Source organism: Podarcis raffonei, chromosome 11, assembly GCF_027172205.1.
Source record: "Podarcis raffonei isolate rPodRaf1 chromosome 11, rPodRaf1.pri, whole genome shotgun sequence".
Classification (NCBI taxonomy): domain Eukaryota; kingdom Metazoa; phylum Chordata; class Lepidosauria; order Squamata; family Lacertidae; genus Podarcis; species Podarcis raffonei.
Genome location: NC_070612.1, coordinates 28,130,359 through 28,145,111, shown reverse-complemented (window position 1 = coordinate 28,145,111; position 14,753 = coordinate 28,130,359). Strand labels below are relative to the sequence as shown.

Genomic DNA, 14,753 nt, shown 5'->3' with positions numbered 1-14,753 from the left:
CGCCAACCATGTATTGTAGCTTGCCAGGTGCCAGCTCCTCTCCCATTTCTTTGTAGTTTAAGACAGCAAACCTAACAAGCTCTTCCTCCGTTGACTCACATAGCTGGTGGGCTGCCTCTAGATTTCTTAGCCACCTTTCCATAGCTCAAGGCATCACACATAAAAATCAAAACTGAAATAAAAGATCCACCAGAAACAACACAACAGTCCCAATCTTTCGGGGTTGGGCTACAGAAAAGATCTGAGGGGAGCAAGGAATTGTGGAGCAAGCCAAAAGTCAGGAGCAAAGGGCAAACTAGGAGAAAGGGATGGGGCAGTACTCAGGAAGACCTTGCTGCTCAAGCAAGGATCAGGTGGAGGAGGATGCCCTTTATGCTTCTTTCTGCCCAGAAATATTTAGTGGACAGCCTGGGTGGGTAGAGTCAGTCCTGAAGGCTCTTCAGTACCTAGGCTGCCACCTGCAGTTCAGTGGTTCACCACACGGGGCAGCCACACACAGATCCCAACAGCTCTTGACAAAAGCATGGAAAAAATGGGATCTGACAGAACTGCCAAACCGAAGGAGAGAAGGCAACAATGCAGGGACAAGAAAGGAGAGCCAAGTACATGGGCTGAATAAATTATAATTAGCTACACATTAGAGGCTCTTTTCCCTCATTACAGTCAAGCTAAATGCCAAGTGAGTGAGGTGCACACAGCCCCTTCTGAAACTTTCCAGCAAGGAGGAATTATTCATCTGAGGGCTAGTAGCTATTGATAAGCCTTAACCTCCATGAACCATGGGGATGTGGGTGGTGCTGTGGGTTAAACCACAGAGCCTAGGACTTGCGAACAGAAGGTTGGCGGTTGGAATCCCCACAACGGGGTGAGCTCCCGTTGCTCGGTCCCTGCTCCTGCCAACCTAGCAGTTCAAAAGCACATCAAAGTGCAAGTAGATAAATAGGTACTACTCCGGAGGGAAGGTAAACGGCGTTTCCGTGCGCTGCTCTGGTTCACCAGAAGCGGCTTAGTCATGCTGGCCACATGACCCGGAAGCTGTACCACGGCTCCCTCGGCTAATAAAGCGAGATGAGCGCCGCAACCCCAGAGTCATCCGCGACTGGACCTAACGGTCAGGGGTCCCTTTACCTTTACCATGAACCTATCTAATTCTACAAGAACATATAAACTTAATAGATGGCCAGTTCTCAACATATGATGTGTCTTAAGTCATATTCATATACAAAATACAATTCCCTCACTTATATTTTAAAACTACACTTGGAAACAGAGGTTGGGGCAGTGTCAGGTAGTGGCCATTGTGGGGAAGGCAGAGAGGCTGGCAGTAGGTGGAGCCAGAGCCAATGGCAGGCTCTTCCTGGTTCCCTCCTCCATCCTTCTCCATGCTGAGGGAAACACAAAGATTAAGGAGCAGGAAGGTGGCCGCCATTACCACCCCCAGGACTGAATGTAAGAAGGCAGGTGGGGGAGCTGGCCAAGGACAGACTCAGGTTGGTGGTACAGTGCCCCATTTGCCTTTATAGATGAGCCTCCACTAGTTTGGGGGGAGCTGCAGTGCCCCATTTGGCCTTATAGACCAGTGTCCACTGGTTGGGGATGGGGGTGGCAGGACAAGGGGGCTCCCTCTGGAATCTAATTCATGAATAAACTGTGCTGCTATTGCTCCTAGAAAGCTGACTTCAAGGGCTTGCATCACGTTTCTTATGTCTGCTGAAACAGCCAAAAGACTAATGGATATTTAAATGAATGAATGAATGAATAAAGCTGTTTAAGATCTCTGCATCATACTTTCTTCTCTTCTTGAATACCAGTGGCCAAGGAGAAATGCCCCCAAAGAATGCTTTAAGACTCTTGGTCCCATGACTATCTGGGTTCCACGTTGTGTTTGCTGTCACAGACATCTCCAACAGAAATGCAGTTCTGCTGAAACATTTAAAAACTAAAAGGAAAGATTTTTTTTATAAAAACAAAAAACTTTGTGCTTGTAAAATAATTGCTTCCAGAATGTTTCCACTCATTAGTTCAAGATTTCAGTAGTGCTCTGCCAACAATGGTTTTCCTGTTCCAGTTACATCTGTACAAAAAGATGGAATATTCATCCTTTATTCCTCCTTCTCGTATGTCAAATACATTTCTTAAAAGAAGTTTTAAAAACTTGAAGTAGACGAAGAGTCTACCCAGACATGCTGTTTCTGATGCAACACTGTCCACCTGTGGGACTGTACCACTCCAGAGCTTTGGAGTGGTGCAATCCTACAGGAGGACGTGCTAATGGATCACTCAACTTCAAAATGTGGTGCCCTCTCAAAATTTACCTGCAATCATAATATGACCACATCAGGGATAAAGCTTCTAGCTTAACCTCACCCTGAGATACTAGATTCAGGTAAGTAGCTGTGTTGGTCTGATGCAGTCGAAATAAATTAAAAAATTAAAAAATTGTCCAGTAGCACCTTAGAGACTAACTAAGTTTGTTCTGGGTATAAGCTTTCATGTGCATGCACACTTCTTCAGATACCTAGCTGAAGGTATCTGAAGAAGTGTGCATGCACACGAAAGCTTATACCCAGAACAAACTTAGTTGGTCTCTAAGGTGCTACTGGACATTTAAAAAAATGTTTTATTTATCTCACCCTGAAATGTTAGCTTTCCAAGTACAGGAAAATGTTGACATGGGGATGCTTACATGAATTAGGACGTGGCTTAGTTTTGTTAATAGGACTGTATCAGGTGCCCTTTTCAAATAGCTTTTGAATGTTGATTTCCATACTCATCAGTAACACTGAGGTTCTGTCTCTGAAGTGAGAGCTAACAAAACTTTTAGAAGCAGAAATTAACCAGTCTGGGAAACACAACACTGCCGTCACTCCTGCCAGGGCACTGACTGCTCACCACACTGTGTTTGTAATGAACTCAGTCTACAATGGAGAAAGCAACAGGACCAGTACAGGGCCATTTCAGGCAGAATCCAGCTAACACGTCCCAACTGAACAAGGGTTTTTGCTTTCACAAAGGAACTCACCCTCAACTTTTCCCACATGTGCACAGTACCTTCCCTAAATCTGTTCTGGAGCATCGGGGGAAGGCCCAGATATGCACATCTTGCCTCCACTGTTAGAGGCAATGTACCTCTGAATACTGTTAAGTTGTGGGTGAACATATCAGACGACACAGCGATTCTTCAAACAGCTCTTGTTTATTCACTGGCCAGAACAGAACTGAACTGAAGGGTTCAGCCAGCCTGCTTATATAGAGCTCCACTAGAATGCAACAGTATCTATTTTCTGTAACTATCCAATCACTGAATGTCACTTTCAATCCCTTATTTGCATATGTGGACCTGAGTGAAAACTATCTATAGTATCCCCCTGCTGGCCCAGGGTGAGAACTTCAGTACATAACAAATAACACCTGCTGGGAATTGCAGGTGAGGAGAGCGTTGTTGTGCTCATGCCCTGCTAGCAGACGCCCCCACAGGCCTCTGGTTGGCCACTGTGAGAACAGGACGTCAGACCTTTGGCCTGAACCAGCAAGGCTCTTCATATTTTCTTAAGTTTTTTTACAATACTATAGATTTGATGTTCACCATTTTGCACAGGGCAGATGTAGAGAGCTTCAGTGACAGCATGGGGGGGGGAGGGAAGCTTTAGGAACAAAGAGTAATACAGATGGTTCCCAGACCAGAAAGGTTTGTGTTTGTTTTTCACTAATTTTTCTGTCGTTTTCTAAATCATGATATATGAAAACAATTATTTCCCCTGAAGGAGGAGGATGCTGAAATGTCAAGGGCTCCTTCAGGCTCCACTGTGATAATGAATTATTGGAGAAATAAAAATTTTTTGCTACTTCAGTGAAGAAAGACATTTTGTGACCTTTTGCGGCTTTATGGCGATAATGAATTTTCTGCAGAACTCAGACACTTTCAGTTACTCTATTAAAATAAGAATGCTTGAGGAATGGCTGTGACCTTGACCTTTGAAAAATTAATGGAATACTGATTTTGAAGGAACTGATGAAAATCTAGTTATCTAGACTCTTATTTATTACTGTCACCCCAACAATGCCCATATATATATATATATATGATAAATATATTTTTTTAAAACCAAGCAATGTTCTTCAACCATCTTAACATATCAGTTGAACTATTAACTTCAGATACCAGTCATCTAATCACCCTTCTACATGCTGATTGTATCAGCTTTATACAAAGATGTTTTGGTTCAAGATGAAAGGCTTTACAAGGAAGTAAAGAAACAGTAGCAGGCTGGACTGGGCAAGCTCCAGATCTTGGCTTAGGTCCTCTTTGCTCCTTTCACAGAAGGAGCAGCCATTCAAGAGTTACACTCACAGAATGTTTCCTTCCAGCAGCAGGACTCTTTCTGTGAGCACACCTCTCCTCCCGTAAACTGGGAAAAAAGCTAAGATCCAAGATACTGTCTTCTAATGACATCTGAAGCATAAAATAATCAGGTTTTGCCATGAGCTCTAACTTACCCAATTCCCTTTCTTTTTTAAAGAGACCAATTAAAGAGACCAATGGTAATTCTAGTTATTACACAATATTTTGCCAAAGCTTAAAAAGTTTCCCCCCAATGCTCTTTTTTTTCAAACAAAGGAATTGGAAAAAAGTAGATTTCATTTCAATGCTTTGTAACATCCTGAAACAAATGTAAGAGAAAAAGGAAATCATTCTTTTCAAAGGCAAAAAACTCCCCTCAAGTTTGCGTGGACAGTGTCATTATATAGCTTACTGTATTTTTCGCTCTATAGGACGCACTTTTCCCCCTCCAAAAATGAAGGGGAAATGTGTGTGCATCCTATGGAGGGAATGCAGGCTTCAGGCAGCTATCCGCAAGCCTTCTGAGCGTGGCGGGAGTTCCTGCCGGGCTCCGAAGGCTTGCAGATAGCTGTCTGTTCTCCGCAAGCCTTCTGAGCATGGCGGGAGTTCCTGCCGGGCTCCGAAGGTTTGCGGATAGCAGCCTGTTCTGGGGGCTGGGGTCGGGGGAAGCTCGGGCTTCCCCTGACCCCAGCCCCGCAAGCCCCAGGAGTGGCGGCGAGGTTGTGCGCAATCTCGCCGCTGCTCCTGGACCTGTTTTGGGGGCTGGTGTCGGGGGAAGCTTGGGCTTCCCCTGTCCCCAGCCCCACGGCTAAAAACAAAGCCGCGTGCAGCTTCTCCTGGCAGGAGAGGTTGCGCGTGGCTAAAGAGGAAGCCAAGACAGCCAGGGGGATGGATCTTGGCTTTCCTTCTTTATTTCCCCCCCAAAAAACTAGGTGCGCCCTATGGTCCGGTGCGCCCTATAGAGCAAAAAATATGGTTGTCACTAGTGGCACAAGACTTAGGAGTTTCATGTTGCTATCCTGCCTTTGTTAAAAGATACAAGAAGGTTCTTGTCTAGCTTCCAGATACAGGTGCAGCAGTCGTTCAGTAAAATATATATTGTAAATATATGAGTAAATTGAACTGCCTCACACAGAATCAAGACTTGGTTCATCTAACCCACCCCGTCTACTGTGACTGGAAATGGTTCTCCAGGGTTCCAGGCAGGGATCTTCTCTGCTCCCTAAGACTCTTGCAATGGAGACACTTTGAATTAACAAGGGAGCTTTTGCATGCAGAGCATGTGCTCTAGCCATACAACTAAACTACAGGTCCTCCCCTCCAGTCTTATATTTTTTGTAAAACAAAGAACTACAGTATGTGAACTAATGGAAAAAGGAAATGTGGCTAATTAAATTTAATTTTCAGTAAAGTATCTAAATACAATATTTTGAAGGAAATGGCTGATTAGGATGGAAAATATGGTTATTATAGGACAATGGGCAAGGAAAACTAATGAGGGATATTTATATTTTATTGATATAAAACCTACTTCTTTTTTCTTTTTTTCTACTCAGGGTCTGTTCTTCTACTTGGGCTATGTGTCTTCATTTTTCAATTGCAGAAAGGAAACCCAAACCATAGGTTCATTGGTTATCTGGCAGACCAACATTAATGGCTGCATTCCACATGGTGGATCACAAGCTGTAGAGGCATAATCTATCTGATTGCCAATTTTAGGGTTGAACCAAACTGCATTTTATTGAAAGCTGCTTCTTTCCAGAAGGACTTCATGTCCAAGTATCTGGATACAGGATAATCTTCCTGGGAGTTTGAGACCAAATGGCCTGTATATATGTTGCAGCCATTATCTTTCTAAGGTTTCAAATTCACCAAGTCAGCAGCAAGAAAAGATCATATGAAAATGATGGGATTTGTTAACACACTTATTTTTTTAAGTTTCAAATAATGTCAGGTGTTAGCTGTGCATGAACATAAAGGGCAAAGCCATTTTTATTCCTTTAGAGAAAGCACACCCACACATTTATGGACCCACAAAAACAGTACACACCATCTACTTACAATGAGTGTTTGTTCTCTTTATGCAAATTCATATTTTCCCAGTGGTGGAAAGAAGTATGAATGGCACAAATCAATTTGGCTGTGTAATAAGTCAAAAGAATCTTTTTAGCCCTGGTGAAAAATGGGGCCCCTAGGAGTTAACTGTCCCATAATAAAGACAAATTCTTCTGGTGTTCCTTGCAGACGCAATATATAATGTCACTGGAATTCAAAGGTGATTTATTATAAACCAAATATCCACACACCATAAAGTATTACTTAAAAATGATACGGGCAATTCCATCATAAATTATGGCACCAATTCAACAGAGCACAGATATTGTGCAGGTATCCACAAATGTGACATACAATTTTGTAGAACAATGTAGAAAACTTTGCTAGACTGCACAGTCCACACTCTGCTAGAAAGGAATACCAGTGAAAGGCAATCACGGATGGCAATGGAGGTTGTTGAAAGTAACAGCACACCACCAAGACTGGAATGTGGCACACCAGTGGCACACGGTATAATTCACAAGTCACAGAATCCCACTGCGATCAGGAGAGAACTCTATGCATTTAGTGGTAAGGTTCATAGCACTCACAAACGCCTTCACGGATCAAATAAATCAGCTCACACACCCTGCCATCAGCTGCTCAGTCAAACTGAAAGCCAAGCTGTGCATTGAGGCTATGAAACTATGGATAGTTAATCTCACTATTGTTATTTTTAATCAGGGAGCTTTTAATATTGCACATGTACCTTTAACACTGTTTCTGTGCATATAATAAATTATTATGAATTAAATGAGTGCTGGGTGGTTGTCATATACATACCGAAGTATGGCTGTTCCATGCAGCTATTTGTTTCGGCAGTTATTAGTAGAATGCACCAAGTAATGTCCTTACAAATATGAGATTTTGATTAGATTGGCTCAGACTAAGTGCCTCTTAATTTCTATGCTCTGGGTCGATGCCTTCAAGCAAGCACAACCATAACCCAACTACAACCAGTAGGCAAGCAGGCCACTGTATTTCAGTTTTTCCATTTGCAGAATGCATAGGATTTTGAGCAATGGTGAAAGAGCTTTACATTGACATCTCTCTACCTAGCAACACCTTAAAAAAAAAAGTTTGGAAGTCAGTCCTTTGAAGCATCTGATACAACCCTGCCTTTTTCTCTCCAAGATGATAAAAAGAATGTCTGTCTTGCCAAGGTGGTGAATATCTCATGTTTTATTAATGAATGACCATGACAAGTAAGGAAATATATTGACAGACTTTGGCTAGCAACCCTTAGTTCCAATTGTTCCATTACTTTCTCTAGGTCATTCAGTTCAGATTCTGAAAAATAACAATTGCCTACAATAGGATATAGAGCTTCAGTGCTGCTATGAGACAGGGCATCTAGCATTGGCTATGTGGTCAGGAATATGTTTGGTTTAGCAGTTAAGGGAATTTTGACTCAAAGCCAGTTGGTTTTTAATTCAGCTGAATCACTGAAACTTGATGAAATGCCATAAGACTATCTAAAAGAAAGCAGAGGCTTCACAATGGAAGGGCTGACGTCATCCTCACAGCTGCCAAGCCATCAATAACTTGGAGAGCTGTTTTTAAAGAAACGATGCAAAGTTATAACAAATGTGTATGATATTGTACATTTCGCAATACTTTTCCCAGTGCACATAAGTGCACTTAATTTGAAACATATACCTATTATGTGGTTTTATTCTTTTATATGGCAAATTCAATTAGCATATTCATTAGGGAATTACATGCTTTTTTTATTAAGTGTTCCGTTTGAAATTTCATATGAAATTATTAAGCAGAATGCCAAGAGAATATGCAAAGATAGGTTATTGATTAAGGGAGGGAAGTGATTTGTGCGTCTCCATACCATGGGTAGGCAAACTAAGGCCTGGGGGCCAGATTTGGCCCAATCGCCTTCTAAATCCGGCCCATGGATGGTCCGGGAATCAGCGTGTTCTTACATGAGTAGAATGTGTCCTTTTATTTAAAATGCATCTCTGGGTTATTTGTGGGGCATAGGAATTTGTTCATTTCCCCCAAAAAATATAGTCCGGCCCCCCACAAGGTCTGAGGGACAGTGGACTTGCCCCCTGCTGAAAAAGTTTGCTGACCCCTGCTCTAGACACAGACTCCTTATTCAGTGCGGCATTCTTGAGTCTCAGGTGGGCACTTGTCCACAAGTGATAGCATGTGTTTAGCATGGCTTATTTCCTCCAGAACTTTGTCCCAAGGCATTTTTAAAACTTTGAAAAGTAGTTTGGCCCAGACTATTGGAGAGAGAAAAGAAGGCTCAACGAACCCTGTTGTACAAACTGATAAGGAGCATGTACAATAACTGCTATTGTGTTTTAAGGCACAAACCTATGGGAAGATCTCCTGCAGCAGTTCCACTGAAAGCACTATGCCTTGGCACAGCTCCTATTCTTTCCCAATGGAGCTCCTACAGGAGAACTTTCCAACTAATTACAGTCTCCTATCATGCTCCAGCAGGTGCCCTTAGGTAATAGGATCCCAATTCAGGAAGGTCCAAGTCTCCTGCCCAAAAAACTCACCAAGAAATGATTATATGGGAGCCCAGCAGTGACCAAACAAGCCAAGGTCAAACAGAGGGTATCAGTCCAAGAGGTAACCCAGAGGCAAGGTCAAGCAACAGTCAACACAGCAAGGTACAGTCAACACAGTATGAAAGTGAAACAAGGTTCAGGCACAAGAAGCCAGAGACCCGTGTCTTTTCCAGCATCTGGAAGGTTCAAGAGGGAGCCAGTTTGGTGTACTGGTTACCAAGAAGAGTTGCTGTGCTCATTAGGCCTGACACTACTAAGCAGCTCTTGTTTGTTCTAATAAAGAGTTAACTTCACTTACTCTGTGTAATTTATTGCTGACCCGCTCCTGAAAGGCACTTTAGCGGGTCTCTCTGTGGAAGGTCCTTTGAGGGGATCCTCAGTCCTGGTGGTTACAGGGTGTTCCCCCCCCCTCCTATGGATTTCTCCTGTGCATTTACGGGTTCCTATGCTCCTGAGTCAACAGGGCAGAATGAAGCTGCCATTGTCACGTCTAGTTTGACCCTCAAAAGCAGACATAATGCATAGAGGTCAATATCTCTGAATGCAACATATATCATAGCTGAGCACTTCCCATGCTATTATGTTCTTTCTTGACCTCCCCCCTACTGTTCAGAAATGGGCAGAAACATCAGAGGAAAAGGTGCAAGTTATTCCAAGAAAGGTTAGCAACACTCATGCTCAGTAAAATTGTTCCCAGATCTATCATTTTCTGTGGTGAGCTTGAACCTACATGTATTCTACTTGGCGCAAATAATCTTCCTTCCAGAAATCTGCCATTGCAATTGTGGAGGGCAAGTCTGTGTTGAGACAGTGATTTTTGAGTGTCTGTAAAAAAACCTATTGGCCTATTCAAAAGCTGTGATGCTAAGACTCATAATCTGAAAATAGGTTGACTATTCTGAGGGCTATGACCATGAAGTATGCTTCTAATAGCTTGAGTTGCTAACATCCTAATATGTTTTCCAAAAACAGTCTTTCAAAAAAACCTGCTAAATTATTATGGCTAAAATTAGAACAATAAAGTGTGTAATGCAAAGCAACTGGTCCCTTCAATTTTCACCCAAAGCAGCCTTCAAAACTTTCGATCTACTAAACTGAATGCAGCCTACCTGCCATGTATGTGCACCCAGAAGGGACTTGAGAAAGTTGCAGTTTTCAGCACCAGCCTGGGGCTGCAAAAAATAAAATAAAATGGGGCTGCCATGGTCCTGGCAGGCCACCATACATACATGGTTGATGAGTTGCATTTGACTAGAAAGATTACAAGTCGAGGGGAAAATTTGAAGATACAATTATTTTTCAGTTTTAAAATATCCACAGATATTTTAAAAGGCACAAATTAACCAGAGTACAATGTGTTTGAAAGTGATTTTGCTTCACACACCTTTGTCTCAGCCCAACATGCATAAAGACTGGCACAGACTGTAGCTGTGCACATATTTCCCTGTACCAAAAAGACTCACGCAGGACTGAATTTGCCCAACACACTCTCAACCATCTGTTTGGTGAGAAGGCAGAATCAAAGCCTCCATTTTCTTTTGCACAGACAGAGGGCCAGTGCAAAAGAACATGGAGAGCTACCTTAAACTGTGCCATACCATTGTTACCTCTGAATCAATATTGCCTACACTGGCTGGCAGTGACTCTCCGGGATTTCAAACCACATTCTCCCCCAACCCTACTGAGAGATACTGGGGAATGAACCTAGCACCTTCTGTATGCATAGCTGAGGGTCTGCAACTAAGCTATGGCCCTCACTATGGCACTGAGATCCAGATGCCACGTACAAAGCTGTTTTCTTTCCTCATGACTGGAATTCATGAATGTGAGAAGCAGCCATGCTTACCTGGCCTCCTGACATGGGTGTCACTGCAGCTTACTGGAAGAGGTGATGCACGCAGCTGGGAGATCATCACAGTGCAGACGCCCTGGCAGAACAAATCCGGTGCTCCCAGCAATGCATCCTCACTGTGCCAGACTAGCCCCTCCTAGTAAGATGGAGTGACACCCATGCTGGCAAACCAGGTAAGTGCTGCTGGGCACTCATTGCTTAAGCTCTGTTAGCTTTGCATGCAATAATTTTCTTAAAGCAGAGTGAACAAATAATGCAGAGAATCCTTATAATAGAAGGCATTGTTGTAAAAGTGTCAAAAAATCCCAGTGAATACAAGTCTCGGGCCCGACTGCTCCTACATTCTCCTGTAGTAAGAAAAAGGTGGAAAGGATGGCCTGGGTAGCAGATGTTGATGCAAGAGAACCTAGAGAATGACAAATGATGTCAGCTGGGTGCATAAATAAAGATGATGCATTTTTGTGATGTTTCGCTGGGTTGTTGCTTTTCTTAAGTGTCAAGCGCTATTCATACAGAAACTCTCATTGCCTTGAGATATACTGTATTGCTCAAAATTGGGACAGGGAGGTGTAGGGAAGAAACACACACACACACACACATCTCATATGCCAAAATGGCTTCTAAGCTGTTTACAACAATGAAATCACTGTCAACTGTCAACTCATCTGGATTCAACTAGCACCACAGAATATGGATTCCAGAAGAGGAGCTGTGTTAGAAAGTGACATTCATAATGGGAACCAATAGACAGGATTCTTTTGAGAGAAGTTGGAAGAGCCAGGATTTGCACCAGCCAGCTTGGAGTAATGACCCAGCCAATAATGGAACATGTACTCATGTTGCTTCTGTACAGAGAAGAAGCTGCTTTAGGCAGGTATCAAATCCAAAATTACTGTATAACTTTCAAACTGCTAGGTGGTACGGCTAAACACTTCCTGAAGGCCGTTCCTTGTGGCTTGGAACCTGTCCCTTTCTTACTCTCAGAGGTAGAAGAGCAACAGCTCATGGTAGAGTGGCCACTTTGCTGGAAGAAGGTCTCAGGTTTCATCCCTGGTACCTCTAGGTGGGGCTGGAAGAGACCCCTGCCTGAAATCCTAAAGATCTGCTGGCAGTCAATGTAGACAATACGCTGAAGGCACATGATGCAACAACCTAGATGAAGCTAAGAAGATCTGGGTCTGGTCAGGGCAGTGTCGGATTTATGTATAAGCTAAACATGCTATAGCTTAGGGCCCCACTCTCTTGGGCCCCCCCAAAATATACTTCTTCTTAATTGTATTTCAGGGGCGCGGGTGGCGCTGTGGTCTAAACTACAGAGCCCAGGGCTTGCTGATCAGAAGGTTCAATTCCCCGCGATGGGGTGAGCTCCCGTTGCTTGGTCCCTGCTCCTGCCAACCTAGCAGTTTGAAAGCATGTCAAAGTGTAAGTAGATAAATAGGTAGCACTCCGGCGGGAAGGTAAACAGCGTTTCCGTGCACTGCTCTGGTTTGCCAGAAGCGGCTTAGTCATGCTGGCCACATGACCCGGAAGCTGTAAGCCGGCTCCCTCGGCTAGTCGGTGACCAGAGTCATCCGCGACTGGACCTAACGGTCAGGGGTCTCTTTACCTTTGATTGTATTTCACTATTAATATACTTCTTCTTAATTGTATGTCAGTTCAACAATTACTTTGATAAAATACCGTATTTTTCGCCCTATAGGATGCACCAAGGCTTGCGGAGAGCTGCCCAAAGCCCGGGGTGCGCTCCACTGTGCTCCCCAGGTTTCGGGCTGCAGGCTGCTGTCCGCAAGCCTTGGGAGCCTGGCAGGAACTCCCACGGGCTCCCAAGGCTTGCGGATAGCTTCCTGAAGCCTGGAGAGCGAGAGGGGTCGGTGCGCACCTGCATTCGCCCCATAGGATGCACACACATTTCCCCTTCATTTTTGGAGCGGAAAAAGTGTGTCCTATAGGGCGAAAAACACAGTACATATTTTGTTATGTGCAAATGGCTTTAGATACCTATTAGGTCCATAAATTACCATATAACTTATATTCAACACAAAAAACAGCAACAATTTGTTGTTGACAAAGGATAGCTGAACATATAAAGGGCCCCATTACCTTCAGTAGCTTAGGGCCTCATCAAACCTAAATCCGGCCCTGGGTCAGAGTATGGATAGGAGACTGCTTACAAACTCTACAGATGCTACCTTGCATTCTACAGAAGGGGGTGAAGGTGGGATATAAATACAATACACGAAATATGGAAAAAAACAAGTCACAAATGACTCATTTGCAGCTTTTGTCAGGGAACCAGCCAGCAATAAATCACATGGAGTATGTGAGGTTAATTCTTTAGTAGAATAAACAAGGCTTGCTCAGGGGAGCCAGGCCTAACAAGCACACTAACACTTCTCAGTAAGTCTTGCCTACCAAGACAGTTGTGGAGGCTGAAGATCCCCACCTTCCCACAGCTGTCTAAGACTCTTCCTCCTCTAGGTCTTTTCCAAACAATCTGAGACTCTCTTGATGAGTCTGTCTCTGCTCCTCCCTCTTCATACCTCTTCTGGTTCTGGGAGACCAGGAGAGAAGGGAATTTGTCACAGCAAGAGTGGGAGATACCTTGGCTTCTTCACCAGTCTGATTCATCTCTGCCTCTTGGCCTCCCTCTTCTCCTGCTCCAGCTTCTGCACTTCTCTCTGCCACAGACTGCCCCTGCTCACTAAACCCTTTTATCTGTTCAGCTTCTGACACCTCCTCTTCCCAGGCTTCTCCCTCTGACCACTCATCATTGTCCCACCACCAACCCCTGGCTCTGAGCCTCCTTCCTTTGGGGGTTCCCCAGCTGGTTCCTCCCACCATTCCTCTGGGTCTAGCCAGCCTATGACATCTGTGTCAGTTTTCTTGGAACAGCAGCTGTCACCTGCAGCAAACTATTTAAGGCAGCCATTGCAAAACACAGCCCCCAAAGAACCCAGAGAAGGCCCCATACAGCCAAGGGAAGTTGTGCAGCATGTGGCTTCCAGGCCATGCAGAGTGTGCCAGCAAGTCCCACCTGGCAAAACTTCATAAAACTTTATGTAGAACTAGAAGGGCTAAAATACATGCTTGGAGGCTGTATGACTTAGGAGGATGTATGCTTTTTGTCCTGGCCATGAGCCACACTTCATTTTATTTCTGCCTTCTCTCCTCTCCCTCTCCTACTCTCTCGCACACACATGCACAACTGCTTGTCCCCTGTGCCACTTGTCTTCAATTGCTACAGGCAAAAGGGCAGCAAAGAACGCAAAGCCCAGGCTCCCAGAGAGTGTAACCCCAGTCCACTCTTTTTGCTTCCTCGACTTTCAACTTGGCGGGGGGTGGGGGAGCCTGAAAGGGACCGTGCAAGGCCGCAGGCAGAGTCACAAAGCCTGGGGAGAACCACGCGAGGAGGGCTGCCATCTGTGGTTTTGGACACCCCTTTGTTATTACATAGTAATTTCATTAAGGAACTTCGAGAGAGTGTAAAAAGGATATGTTCCAATGAAAATCTTCTTAAACAATCCCCACATTGAAAAGCTTAGTCTCTGGCAAAATAACAAAAAGGAAAAGGGGGGGGGGAATAGCTGGGCAGAGTTGTAAAACAGACAGTGTTTAAGTGGAGAAGCAGAATTGGCAAAGCTTCCCATCTCTCATGATTACAGCATGAAAGCAGCCATGGGACTTGGAACTTCACAGCCACGTAGGAACTAGCGCCCCCCCTCCTTTCTCTCTATCTGCTAGGTTAACAAGAGAGCTTTATTGTACAAGAAAACGGCATGTGCATGTATACCCCCAACTATCAGAAGATAACCGCCACTTTTCAGGGCTGGGGGCATTTTGGTCCTTGGCATGGTGCCTCACTATGTACCTGGAGCATGTGGTTATCTGTCAACAGCTCTAGACTCTGGGCTGCGTTATGATTTAC

The 14,753-nt window shown here is 44.1% G+C and overlaps 1 protein-coding gene across 1 annotated transcript in view; it reads right to left on the bottom strand.

The window, feature by feature from the left end:
- ARSB (arylsulfatase B) overlaps window positions 1-14,753 on the bottom strand; it is a 65,211-nt gene that overhangs the window by 13,428 nt on the left and 37,030 nt on the right. The gene's annotated exons all lie outside the window — the stretch shown is intronic.